Here is a 13,684-nt window from a genome sequence, read left to right on the forward strand (position 1 = left end):
GCTGCGATGCTTATGTGAAAAACCTTCAACCTGATAAGCTCGAACCCAAATCGGAGAAATGTGTCTTCATAGGATACCCAAAGGAAACTGTTGGGTACACCTTATATCACAGATCCGAAGGCAAGACATTCGTTGCTAAGAATGGATCCTTTCTAGAGAAGGAGTTTCTCTCGAAAGAAGTGAGTGGGAGGAAAGTAGAACTTGATGAGGTAACTGCACCTGCTCCCTTATTGGAAAGTAGTTCATCACAGAAACCGGTTCTTGTGACACCTACACCAATTAGTGAGGAAGCTAATGATATTAATCATGAAACTTCAGATCAAGTTACTACTGAACCTCGTAGGTGAACCAGAGTAAGATCCGCACCAGAGTGGTACGGTAATCCTATTCTGGAGGTCATGTTACTTGACCAAGGCGAACCTACGAACTATGAAGAAGCGATGGTGAGCCCAGATTCCGCAAAATGGCTTGAGGCCATGAAATCTGAGATGGGATCCATGTATGAGAACAAAGTGTGGACTTTGGTTGACTTGCCCGATGATCAACAAGCCATTGAGAATAAATGGATCTTCAAGAAGAAGACTGACGCTGACGGTAATGTTACTGTCTATAAAGCTCGGCTTGTTGTGAAAGGTTTTTGACAAGTTCAAGGGATTGACTACAATGAGAGTTTGTCACCCGTAGCGCTTAAGTCTGTCTGAATCATGTTAGCAATTGCCGCATTTTATGATTATGAAATTTGGCAAATGGATGTCAAAACTGCATTCCTGAATGGATTTCTGGAAGAAGAGTTGTATATGATGCAACCAGAAGGTTTTGTTGATCCAAAGGGAGCTAACAAAGTGTGCAAGCTCCAGCGATCCATTTATGGACTGGTGCAAGCCTCTCGGAGTTGGAATAAACGTTTTGATAGTGTGATCAAAGCATATGGTTTTATACAGACTTTTGGAGAAGCCTGTATTTACAAGAAAGTGAGTGGGAGCTCTGTAGCATTTCTGATATTATATGTGGATGACATATTGCTGATTGGAAATGATATAGAATTTCTGGATAGCATAAAAGGATACTTGAATAAGAGTTTTTCAATGAAAGACCTCGGTGAAGCTGCTTACATATTAGGCATCAAGATCTATAGAGATAGATCAAGACGCTTGATAGGACTTTCACAAAGCACATACCTTGACAAAGTTTTGAAGAAGTTCAAAATGGATCAAGCAAAGAAAGGATTCTTGCTTGTGTTACAAGGTGTGAAGTTGAGTCAGACTCAATGCCCGACCACTGCAGAAGATAGAGAGAAAATGAAAGATGTTCCCTATGCTTCAGCCATAGGCTCTATCATGTATGCAATGCTGTGTACCAGACCTGATGTGTGTCTTGCTATTAGCCTAGCAGGGAGGTACTAAAGTAATCCAGGAGTGGATCACTGGACAATGGTCAAGAACATCCTGAAATACCTGAAAAAGACTAAGGATATGTTTCTCGTTTATGGAGGTGACAAAGAGCTAGTCGTAAATGGTTACGTCGATGCAAGCTTTGACACTGATCCGGACGATTCTAAATCGCAAACCGGATACGTGTTTACATTGAACGGTGGAGCTGTCAGTTGGTGCAGTTCTAAACAAAGCGTCGTGGCGGGATCTACGTGTGAAGCGGAGTACATAGCTGCTTCGGAAGCAGCAAATGAAGGAGTTCATATCCGATCTAGGTGTCATACCTAGTGCATCGGGTCTAATGAAAATCTTTTGTGACAATACTGGTGCAATTGCCTTGGCAAAGGAATCCAGATTTCACAAGAGGACCAAGCACATCAAGAGACGCTTCAATTCCATCCAGGACCAAGTCCAGGTGGGAGACATAGAGATTTGCAAGATACATACGGATCTGAATGTTCTAGACCCGTTGACTAAGCCTCTTCCACGAGCAAAACATGATCAGCACCAAAACTTCATGGGTGTTAGAATCATTACTGTGTAATCTAGATTATTGACTCTAGTGCAAGTGGGAGACTGAAGGAAATTTGCCCTAGAGGCAATAATAAAGTTATTATTTATTTCCTCATATCATGATAAATGTTTATTATTTATGCTAGAATTGTATTAATCGGAAACATAATACATGTGTGAATACATAGACAAAAATAGTGTCACTAGTATGCCTCTACTTGACTAGCTCGTTAATCGAAGATGGTTGAGTTTCCTAGCCATGGACATGAGTTGTCGTTTGATTAACGGGATCACATCATTAGGAGAATGATGTGATTGACTTGACCCATTCCGTTAGCTTAGCACTTGATCGTTTAGTATGTTGCTATTGCTTTCTTCACAACTTATACATGTTCCTATGACTATGAGATTATGCAACTCCCGTTTACCAGAGGAACACTTTGTGTGATACCAAACGTCACAACGTAACTGGGTGATTATAAAGATGCTCTACAGGTGTCTCCGAAGGTACTTGTTGAGTTGGCGTATTTCGAGATTAGGATTTGTCACTCCGATTGTCGGAGAGGTATCTCTGGGCCCTCTCGGTAATGCACATCACTATAAGCCTTGCAAGCAATGTGACTAATGAGTTAGTTGTGGGATGATGCATTAGGGAATGAGTAAAGAGACTTGTCGGTAACGAGATTGAACTAGGTATTGAGATACCGACGATCGAATCTCGGGCAAGTAACATACCGATGACAAAGGGAACAACGTATGCTGTTATGCGGTTTGACCGATAAAGATCTTCTTAGAATATGTGGGAACCAATATGAGCATCCAGGTTCCGCTATTGGTTATTGACCGGAGACGTGTCTCGGTCATGTCTACATAGTTCTCGAACCCGTAGGGTCCGCACGCTTAAAGTTTGGTGACGATCGGTATTATGAGTTTTTGTGTTTTGATGTACCGAAGGTAGTTCAGAGTCCCGGATATGATCACGGACATAACGAGGAGTCTCGAAATGGTCGAGACATAAAGATGGATATATTGGACGACTATGTTTGGACACCGGAAAGGTTCCGGGAAGTTTTGGACATTTACCGGAGTACCGGGGGGTTACCGGAACCCCCCGGGGAGTTAATTGGGCCTCATGGGCCTTAGTGGGAGAAGAGGAGGGGCGGCCAGGGCAGCCGCGCCCCCCTCCCCCTCTAGTCCGAATTGGACAAGTAGGGGGGGCGGCGCCCCCCTTTTTCCTTCTCCTCCTCTCTCCCTTCCTTCCCTCTCCTACTCCAACAAGGAAAAGGAGGAGTCCTACTCCCGGTGGGAGTAGGGCTACCCCCTTGGCGCACCCTACTCCTAGCCGGCTGCCTCCCCCCCTTGCTCCTTTATATACGGGGGCAGGGGGCACCTCTAGACACAACAATTGATCTCTTGATCTCTTAGTCGTGTGTGGTGCCCCCTCCACCATATTCCACCTCGGTCATATCGGAGCGGTGCTTAGGCGAAGCCCTGCGTCGGTAGCAACATCATCACTGTCATCACGCCGTCGTGCTGACGGAACTCTCCCGTGAAGCTCTGCTGGATCGGAGTTCGCGGGACGTCATCGAGTTGAACGTGTGCTGAACTCGGAGGTGCCGTACGTTCGGTACTTGGATTGGTCGGATCGTGAAGACGTACGGCTACATCAACCGCGTTGTGCTAACGCTTCCGCTTTCGGTCTACGAGGGTACGTGGTCAGCACTCTCCCCTCTTGTTGCTATGCATCACCATGATCCTATGTGTGCGTAGGAATTTTTTTGAAATTACTACGTTCCCCAACATCTTCCCCATCCTGGCTTGCGGCGTGCACCGCAGGTCGGGACAGTAGGTCTCCGAAACCGCACCTTTTGAGTCCTGTACGGGAGAAGGGTGACAAGGTTTTTGGGGAGCGCTCAGCGCGACTACTGACTTCTTCGTCATGGACGCCCCGGACTCCGACGACTACTTCCCCGACGTCGACAACCTCCTCGACGACATGGCTGGCGAGGACACCGACCCCAAGACCGGTGCATCTGCTCCCGTTCCGTACGTTCTCATACTCTTCCTGTTAGAGGTTCTGTCACCACTTCTTGCTCTAGTGTCTGTTCTACATATGTTCGGTTCTAGTTCATATATGCAGATGATGTTTACCTTCTCTTTGTCAAATCACATGACTTGTTTTATCACTGCTATACTAGTCGTGCTTTATCTAGTATTTCTGTTAATAAAATCATTCAGCAAATTGCTCAAATTTCCAATAATCCAAAAACCTTATTATAGGCAATTTACCCCAAGTGGTTTTGCTGCTTCCATGAGACCTCCTATGTTTGAGGGTATCCACTATAAGAGGTGGCGCGTGAGAGCAGTCTTATGGTTTCAAACCATGAGTTGCTATGACGCCACTCTTGGCAAACCTGAAGGGGAGCTTGATGCTCAACGGGCACAAGCTTTTTAGAAAATGGATACTCTGTTTAAGGCTGCTCTCTTGAGTGTTCTTGGTGAAAACATCGTTGATGCTTATGCGTCAATTGATAATGGAAAAGATATGTGGGATGCACTCGAGGCCAAGTTTGGGGTCTCGGATGCTGGCACTGAGCTGTACATCATGGAGCAATTCTATGATTACAGGATGACTGAAGAGCGCTCCGTGGTTGAGCAAGCTCATGAGATAAAGTCATTTGCTAGAGAACTTGAGCACTTCAGTTGTATGCTACCGGACAAGTTTGTTGCCGGAGGTATCATCACTAAGCTTCCTCCTTCATGGAGGAACTTTGCTACCTTACTGAAACATAAGAGACAGGAGTTTTCCGTCCCGGATCTCATTGGCACTCTTGATGTGGAAGAAAAGGCGAGAGCAAAGGACACTCGTGCTCGAGGTATTGAGGGAGGATCTAGTGCCAATCTGGTACAGAAGAAGAACTTCCAGCCCCACAAGTTCAAGAACAAGGGCAAGTTTGATGGTAAAGCAAAGTTTGATGAGAAGAACAAGGCTGTGCAACACACGAACTTCAAGAAGAAGAATGACAAGAAGAAAGGTGTTTGTCATGTGTGTGGGGATCCTGATCATTGGGCTCCTAGTTGCCCTAATCGCTATGACAAGCGTCATCCTGGGAAAGGCGGCAAGACCGCTAATGTTGTCATTGGAGACACTGACATGAAGGATGTTGGGTATGGTATATTTCCCACTATTCTTTCAGTATGTCATTCTCCTGATTGGTTGATTGACACGGGTGCTAATGTGCATGTATGCGGTGATATTTCCATGTTTTCGTCTTATCAGACCGCAGGGACTTCAACCGTGCTGATGGGCAACGGTTCAAGTGCTTCTGTTCGTGGTGTTGGCACGGTCGATCTGAAGTTTACTTCGAGGAAGATCGTGCGGCTGAAGAACGTGCATCATGTCCCCTCCGTCAATAAAAATCTTGTTAGCGGATCTCTTCTGTGTAGAGATGGCTATAAGCTTGTCTTTGAGTCGAATAAATCTGTAATATCCAAGTATGGAACCTTTGTCGGTAAAGGCCATGAGTCAGGAGGCCTGTTTCGTTTATCCTTATCAGACATTTGCAATAAAGTTGTTAATCATGTTTGCAACAATAGTGAATCAAATATGTGGCATTCACGTCTTTGTCATGTTAACTTTGGCTGCATGTTGCGACTAGCGAAGTTGAACTTAATCCCTAGTTTCACCACTGTCAAGGGATCCAAGTGTCAAGTGTGTGTGCAAGCTAAGCAACCTCGTAAGTCTCATGTGACTGCGGAAACGAGAAATCTTGCACCACTAGAACTCATACATTCAGATCTATGTGAAATGGATGGTGTTTTGACAAAAGGTGGAAAGAAATATTTCATGACGTTAATTGACGACTCCACTAGATACTGCCGTGTGTATCTTCTGAAATCTAAGGATGAGGCTTTGAACTTTTTCAAGATCTATAAAGCTGAAGTGGAAAACCAACTTGATCGAAAAATCAAGAGGCTTAGGTCCGACCGTGGTGGAGAGTATTTTTCCAATGAATTTGATGCTTTTTGTGCGGAACATGGTATAATCCATGAGAGGACGCCTCCCTATTCACCTCAGTCAAATGGGGTGGCCGAAAGAAAGAACCGTACTCTAACAGATTTGGTTAACACCATGTTAGACACATCGGGTCTCTCCAAGGCATGGTGGGGGAGGCGATATTGACTGCATGTCATGTCCTAAACCGAGTTCCCACAAAGAATAAAGAGATAACTCCATTCGAGGAATGGGAGAAGAAAATATTAAAACTCTCTTATCTACGAACCTGGGGTTGTTTGGCGAAAGTCAATGTGCCAATTCCAAAGAAGCGCAAGCTTGGACCAAAGACCGTGGATTGTGTTTTCCTGGGATATGCTTTTCATAGCATTGGTTATAGATTCTTGGTTGTAAAATCTGAGGTATCTGACATGCATGTCGGTACGATCATGGAGTCGAATGATGCGACTTTCTTTGAAGATATCTTTCCCTTGAAGGATATGGCTACCTCATCTAATCAGGAGATGCCTGGTTCATCGAATCAGGAACCAGTTACAATTACCGAACCTGCCATTTCGATGGTACACTTTGAAAGTCCTATGGAGGAGAACAATGAAGTTCCTACTAGGAGCAAGAGACAGAGGACTGCAAAGTCCTTTGGTGATGATTTTCTTGTGTATCTCATAGATGACACTCCCAGTTCTATTTCAAAGGCCTATGCATCTGAAGATGCTGACTACTGGAAGGAAGCGGTTCATAGCGAGATGGATTCCATCTTGGCGAATGAAACTTGGGAGATAGCTTATCGTCCTTGTGGGTGCAAACCTATAGGATGCAAATGGGCATTCAAGAAGAAGCTTAGGCCTGATGGTACTATTGAAAAGTACAAGGCTCGGCTCGTGGCTAAGGGTTATACCCAAAAGGAAGGTGAAGACTTCTTTGACACTTACTCACCTGTGGCTCGACTGACCACTATTTGAGTTCTACTTTCACTAGCTGCCTCACATGGTCTTCTCGTTCATCAAATGGATGTTAAGACTGCTTTCCTAAATGGAGAGTTGGACGAGGAAATTTATATGGAACAACCAGATGGGTTTGTACTAGATGGTCAGGAAGGAAAAGTGTGCAAGTTGCCGAAGTCTTTGTATAGACTCAAGCAAGCACCCAAACAGTGGCATGAGAAGTTTGAAAGAACTTTAACAGCTGCAGGCTTTGTTGTAAACGAAGCTGACAAATGTGTGTACTATCGCCATGGTGGGGGCGAGGGAGTTATCCTTTGCTTGTATGTTGATGACATACAGATTTTCGAAACAAATCTGAATGTTATTAAGGAGGTCAAGTATTTCCTATCCCGCTGTTTTGAGATGAAGGATTTAGGAGTGGCTGATGTCATTCTGAATATCAAGTTGTTGAGAGATGGTGATGGTGGGATTACATTGCTTCAATCTCACTATGTGGAAAAGATCTTGAGTCGCTTTGGCTATAGTGACTGCAAGCCCTCTCCAACACCATATGATGTGAGTGTGTTACTTCGAAAGAATCGAAGAATTGCTAGAGATCAATTGAAATATTCTCAGATTATTGGCTCGCTTATGTACTTAGCCAGTGCTACAAGACCTGACATCTCTTTTGCTGTTAGCAAACTGAGTTGGTTTGTCTCAAAACCAGGAGATGTGCATTGGAAAGCTCTAGAGAGAGTTTTGCGTTATTTGAAAGGCACTGTGAATTATGGAATTCACTACACCGGGCACCCAAAAGTGCTTGAAGGGTATAGTGACTCAAACTGGATCTCAGATGCTGATGAGATAAAGGCCACGAGCGGTTATGTATTCACTCATGGAGGTGGCGCTGTTTCTTGGAAGTCTTGCAAGCAGACCATCTTAACGAGGGCAACAATGGAAGCAGATCTCACAGCACTAGATAGAGCTACGGTCGAAGCAGATTGGCTTCGCCGGCTCTTGAATGATTGCCGTTGTTGAGAAACCTGTACCGGATATCCTAATGAACTGCGACAATCAAACTGTGATCACGAAAGTGAGCAGCTCAAAGGATAACATGAAGTCATAAAGACACGTTCACAGAAGGTTAAAGTCTGTCAGGAAAATGAGAAACTCCGGAGTTATTGCATTGGATTATATCCAAACGTCTAAAAGTCTGGCAGATCCTTTTACTAAGGGTCTATCATGTAATGTGATAGATAATGCATCGAGGGAGATGGGTATGAGACCCACAATATGAGTTGTTCACAGTGGTAACCTATTCTTTGTGATCGGAGATCCCGTGAATTAGATGTCGAAGACAAGCTGTTGGTCAACTGAGAGGAGAGTATCCTTACTATCAACAATACCACTCCATGAAGATGCTATACTCTCCTAATCTGCATGGCAGGTTGATGTATATCTTAATGTGTTCTAAGTGGCTCATTGAAGCAGAGATGTCGTCCTGCAGAACATCTTTTAAAGAATGCACCTATATGAGTCTGATTGTTAAACATCGCAATCTATGAGAGTAGGGTTCTCTCTAGTAAACTCATGAAAGGTCTCGGAGTATGACACATAAGCTCCACCCGCGGGGAAGACCCACGGTAGCCACGTATCGATCAAGGCTTTATGTGAAGCTAGATAGTAAGAAAACTTGCAGTTCAAGGCCCAGTCCACTGTTCAAGTTGCTAACTAGTGTAGCATAGAGTTCTAGGTGGAAGTTCAACTTAATAGTCTTCACTGCAGTACCGGTATATAAAATAGTGTTTTGGAACCAAAGGCAAATTTTGTGTGCCTCTGGGATCTGGTGGGGGATTGCTGGAATTTTGTCTATTTTGGGCCTAGCCCAATAGCAGTTTCAGAAATTCCTAATAAATCCTAGAGGCCCACGTAGCCCATTCGTGCAAGGCAAGAGGTGGAACTAAAGTTTAGTCCCACATTGCTAGTTTAGAGGGAGTTGGGCCTCTTTATAAGGGAGGCTCTTTCTCCACATGTATGAGGATGACAACAAGAGGGACATCCACGCGCGCTCCTCCTCCGCCGCCCGCCTCGCCACGCCACGCCACGCCACGCCTCGCCTCGCCTCGCCTCATCACGACGCGGGTTGCGGGAATGAGCCGAGCCGATGTCTAAATTTTTTCCACGCATGACGGGTATACGAAAGGTCACGCGAAAGCTGAAACGTTTTTGCTGTAGTGGAGATTGAATACGAACGGCGCACCTCTTTGCCTGCCGCCTGTTCGTTTCGTCTCCCTCGTTCTCTTCAGCTCCCGGCGCAGCCTCTCGCCTCCTTCTCTTGCGCCTATAAAAGGGAGGTCGCTCCTCTCAGAGAGACGTACCAGAACCTCTTCTTCCTCTCGCCACAAGTTCCTGAGCACTGCGCTACTGCTACGTTCTTCCCCATCCCGGCTTGCGGCGTGCACCGCAGGTCGAGACAGTAGGCCTCCGGAACCGCACCTTTTGAGTCCTGTATGGGAGAAGGGTGATAAGGTTTTTGGGGAGCGCTCAGCGCGAGTACTGACTTCTTCGTCACGGACGCCCCGGACTCCGACGACTACTTCCCCGACGACAGCTTCTTCCCCGACGTCGACAACCTCCTCGACGACATGGCTGGCGAGGACACCGACCCCAAGACCGGTGCATCTGCTCCCGTTACGTACGTTCTCATACTCTTCCTGTTAGAGGTTCTGTCACCACTTCTTGCTCTAGTGTCTGTTCTACATATGTTCAGTTCTAGTTCATATATGCAGATGATGTTTACCTTCTCTTTGTCAAATCACATGACTTGTTTTATCACTGCTATACTAGTCGTGTTTTATCTAATATTTCTGTTAATAAAATCATTCGGTAGATTGCTCAAATTTTCAACATTTATTATCTTGCAAACCTATCCAAAGAACCTACAAAGTACTTCTATTTTCATACTTGTTCTAGGTAAAGCGAACGTCAAGCGTGTGTAGAGTTTTATCGGTGGTCGATAAAACTTGAGGGAATATTTGTTCTACCTTTAGTTCCTCGTTGGGTTTGACACTCTTACTTATCGAAAGAGGCTACAATTGATCCCTATACTTGTGGGTTATCAAGCTACCTGTAACTTGCAAGCAAACACACTACACTAGATGTTTGCTTGCTCCTTCTACTCCTAATTGCTGCACCATTAAAGGTCACTGCATCTGATATTGATCAATTAACATGCATGTACTTCCACACGACCGTGATGGCAAGAAGGCGTCAGATGTCCTAGTATGTTTATTGCTCCATGGTGTTGGGATTATCTAATTTTGCCGCACTTACAAAATTTATGGTTCTGTTGATCTTAAGTTACTCACGCTTAAAGTTTCAAAAGCTAGACTATAGGCGCATACATGTGGATTCAATCTATTTTTCTTAAGATCAACTCTAGCGCAGTGATCCAAATCGTGTCCGTATGGGTCGGCCTAGCGGACGGATTTGTTCGCTTTTTCATTTGGGCCAGCCAGTGCACCCAACGGTAGCCGGCACCTTTTATGGCACGTCCGCCCTGACATTTTGTCAAACACGTAGCAGGAAGGGAAGCTTGCGGCAGCTAGGCGTGGCGAGGCGAGGCTCGGATGAGCGCGTGAGCGGTGAGGCAGCCAGACACGAGGAGGCAAGGCGACCGGGCGCGCGAGGCGGCTTTGCACGGCGAGGCGTGGTCGGGCTAGACTCGCGAGCACCTAGCAGGCGCGGCTGCCGCCTGTGTCGACGAGGAGCACACACCCGCGGAGAGATGTTGTGGCCTGGCGCTGCCCGTAGCGGAGCGAGGGAGTCCTCAGGGGCAGGCGCTGCCTGTCACGGCGCTCGCGAGGTCTAGCTTGGGATCCATGGAGTCCAGAGCGCGGCGGCAGAATTGCGCGGTGGCCGTCGCGGTGGGCGAGCGCGGCGGCGGTGACTGCAGCAGCTGCTGCTCATAAGTCCGCTGCGTTGACTGCGGCTGTTGTTGTTCCCGCTTGCGCGGCAGCGGTGACTGTAGATGCTGCTCACGCATTTGTTGTTCCTGCGTGCGCGGAGGCGCGGAGGTGGGCAACCAGGCGCGGGATGCGGCTCGGCACGGCGAGGAGAGGTCGGGCCGGACTCGCGAACACCAGGCAGGTGCAGCTGCCACCTGCATCGACCAGGAGCACATGCCCGTGGAGGGATGTTGTGGCCTGGCACTGTCCGTCGTGGAGCTCGCGGGGGACTCCTTGTCATGGGCGGGCGCTGCCTGTCACGGATCTCTCGAGGTCCAGTTTGGGATCCATGGAGTCCAGAGCGCGGCGGCAGAACTGCGCGACGGCCGTCGCGGTGGGCGAGCGTGGCGGCGGTGACTGCAACTGCTGCTGCGGTGACTGGCTGTTGTTGTTCCTGCTTGCGCGGCAGCAGTGACTGCAGATGCTGCTCAGGCATCTGCTGTTTCTGCGTGCGCGGGGGAGCGGAGGCGATGGCGTTGCGGCGGCGATGACTGCATTGGGCAAACTTTTTCGTCTGCGCGGACACGAACAGACGATATGGATCGGTGTGTTGCAGTTGCTCTAACTCCCTGAAATTTTTCATTCATTTGATTTTAGGATGTAGGATGGAGCATACTTTGTGCTGTTGATTGTCAATTGTACTCCCTCCCTTCCTAAATATAAGCCTTCATTTCGTGATGTTGAAGATACTTCATACTCCTTCTGTTCCTAAATATATGCCTGTTTAGAGATTTCAATATAGAGTATATATGGAGCAAAATGAGTGAATCTACACTCTAAAATTTGTCTATATCCATCCGTATGTAGTCCGTATTGAAATATCTAAAAAGGCTTATTTTTAGAAATGGAGGGAATAACAAACAAAAAAGATCACATAACATAAATTGATTGATCATGAATTATTGTTTTTCTCCTAGGTGGGATTGGTAGCAAAGCTATTCTGTTGGACTATGCAGTTCATTGGCCATGGAGTTTTTGAGGCAAATCTCTATCAAGCTATTAATGTTAGGTTAAGCACTAGCTTTAGTAAATTCCTGCCCAAGGATTATACTCGACACTTACTCTGACGGTAGAACTGGACACGTGCTTCACTTGACAATATCCTGGTTTTCACGTTTGGGCATTGAAAATGAAAAACAAGTGTTTGGGTATGTGGTGGAAATCCCTCTTACATGATTTCTAAAAAGGGTTAATCAAAGATTGCATTCATGAATAATAGAACTACCAAAATGTGGCATGCTAATTTATTTTTGAGGAACCTAGCACACCAACAACTATCACCTGGCCCATGTCAAACGTTCACCCCAGCAAACTAACCTGTCAACTACCAAAATGTGGACATGCTAATTTCCGCTTGGAATTCCAACGAGCATAGACGAACAATAAATTTATATATTGCGTTATCGTAACATTCAAAATAAAATTAATTTCAAAAATTGTAGGGATGTGTGTGACTATTTATATTATTTTATGCTTTGGTGGAATGGTGAAGAATTAGTTCATCCACTTTGCCCACTGAGTATTCTCCATTACACATTTTAAGACCTTCGACGTGAATTCTTCGTGCTAATTACATATATTGCTTGTGCAGGTTGGGTATGAGTTGAGGAAGGTTTTTTTAGTTATACTTGTTCAAATTTCATGCGAATGAAGCTAAAGTCAATATTCTTAATATTGTGCGAGAATTTCTTAAGCGCATCAAATGGATCTTAATTTGTAACTGGTTTTAGTTAGATAATCTCTCTACATGTATAAGTCATCAGATTGCCTATTCTTATTATCAATTTATGTTGCAAGTGAAGTTGACTTTAATTATTAGCCGATTTTGCCTGTGCTATCTATTCTCTTCACGTGAAATTTAACATGTATTATGTTTATATAATTCCAGCAATATATTCAAAAGCCCATGGTAACGCACGGGCACTCTACTAGTGTCTCCATACATTGTCACGTTTTTTCATTCGGTTAGGAACAAGCCATGTGGGTCCTACCTTAGAGAAAAAGTTGCCTCTATAGTACATTTGTGATGCTCTAAACGAACATAGCCCAAATTTTGGCGGGCTTTGGGACGTGGCCTTCAACTACAACAGACAAGACACATATGGTGATTTCGCCAACTACTCAAAAACAAGCACCAACAATGATGCGAGGGTTTTGCTACGGTTGCCATGAAGATTTACGACGAAAGATCACAACTCCTTCACTGCATAACACTGAGAGCATGCGTTGATGCTAAGCTCCAATAGGTCAAGCGGAACCATGATCATGTTCCAAACTCTCAAAGAATCCCAAACTTTCAAAATGATTCGAGAAGTCGACTCCGACACTGCTCTATGAAGTTGGAATTTGCCACAATTTGGCCATCCTCAGCATCGCAACTGGCCGGTCATCCAAACCCTACTTTAAATGACAAACAAGGCGGAGAATCTACACCTTGATCGCGTGGAATTGCTCCACGCCTCCGGTTGAACATAGCCTTACTGTTGATCCCTTCAAACCACGTGAGGTAAGCTAACTTGATAGGATACCTAAAGGGGTGAAATTCTAAGCAATGCCATCTGTCACATCTTCGTGAAGCAAATATCCGCAACTAACAAACAAAGGGCATGTAACTAGGTAAGGTGTTTCATTGTGATCCCCTCAGTCTAGTCAATTCGTCGACCCACTCTTCGTTCAGTAGCACCTGCCTGAGGCATGAATTAGTGTCCTTCACCAACGCAACACATGGATGGAATGATGCCATGAGGCCTTGTACAATGGGAGGTGCTTAGGAGAGGTGCTTAGAGAAATAAACCAGGA

The sequence above is a fragment of the Aegilops tauschii genome, chromosome 6 (assembly GCF_002575655.3).
Source record: "Aegilops tauschii subsp. strangulata cultivar AL8/78 chromosome 6, Aet v6.0, whole genome shotgun sequence".
Lineage (NCBI taxonomy): Eukaryota > Viridiplantae > Streptophyta > Magnoliopsida > Poales > Poaceae > Aegilops > Aegilops tauschii.